Below are 1137 nucleotides of genomic sequence, written 5' to 3'. Positions count from 1 at the left end.
AGGCCTTTATTTTCAAAATGCTGGTTTATCAGCACATCACAGGTCAGAGTGAGGCCTGGAAATTTGCATTTCTAGCAATTTCCCAGAAAACAATGATGCCACCCAGAGACCCTATTTTCAAAACGATTGGATACGGGAAACATTTTCTACAGCCTGAAATACTGTACTTCTGATTTCTTAAGCCAGTTAAGAATCTTAAGCTTTTGAAAAGTAGAGCTTTTTAAAAAGTAATTATGTCTTTAGATTTCATTGTAATGGTAAGAGATATAAAACGTATATGCCATGCCACCTGTAAAAAACTTACTTCCCATGATTACGGAGCTTAAATATAAAGCTTAATTTGAATAAGATAATATAAGCATGAACTGCTATGCAATTTTTTTTTTAATGAGCAAATCCGAATTTATTTTAAAGCTCTGTCATTTTCAATGTGTTTTAAAACCTCACAAGTTAGCAGGGGCCTTAGTTCCCTGGGACAGCATGCCAGAGATAATGAAATCTGTCATCTTTCTCTCCAAACCCCTAGCAATTCATGCAATTCAAGTCCACAGCTTCAGAAAACTGGGAGTTGTCTCTTCAATCAGTCTGGGCCTCTGGTTCCTGGTCTTTCTTTCAAGGGAGGGAGGTCAAAATATTTCAAACAGGGAGCAAAACTGCAGTTGATTTTCCAGCTCAGGTTTGTAAGATGGAGCAAAGAAGCACCCCGCTGACTACAAAGAAATGGACAAGGTCGAAATGGATTACTCCTTTATAGCTTTGTGGGGGAGAAAGAAAAAAAAAAAAGAGAGTCCTGCAGAATAAAAATGACTGAAAAAGTTTACTAATGAGGATCCATTTCATAGATGAGAATCCCTTGATAAGTGCAGGCTGCTGCTCCTAAAAATGGGAGGGACCTGACCAGACAGTGGGTCAGAAAATGAATCTGCTAGGTGTGAATAAAAACAGTCTGAAGAATAACTCCTCTCTATTATGAAGCCAGATAATGCAATGTTTTTTGTTGTTTGTTTTTTTAATTTGGTTATTCATTTTTCTTTAGTTGCCCAGAATCCCAAATTACTTTCTTTCATTTTATGCTAGAGGAAAATTATTTCTTAAGAGATTTTCAAGAATATTTGTAATTAAGGAGAGGAATGGGGT

General features: G+C 36.5%; 1 protein-coding gene across 1 annotated transcript in view; it reads left to right on the top strand.

The window, feature by feature from the left end:
• The window catches only part of ERBB4 (erb-b2 receptor tyrosine kinase 4), a 462722-nt gene that overhangs the window by 343175 nt on the left and 118410 nt on the right, over window positions 1–1137 (top strand). The window lies entirely within an intron of this gene.

This window comes from Hipposideros armiger, unplaced genomic scaffold (assembly GCF_001890085.2).
Source record: "Hipposideros armiger isolate ML-2016 unplaced genomic scaffold, ASM189008v1 scaffold_268, whole genome shotgun sequence".
Taxonomy (NCBI): Eukaryota; Metazoa; Chordata; class Mammalia; order Chiroptera; family Hipposideridae; genus Hipposideros; species Hipposideros armiger.
This window is presented reverse-complemented; position numbering and strand designations above follow the sequence as displayed.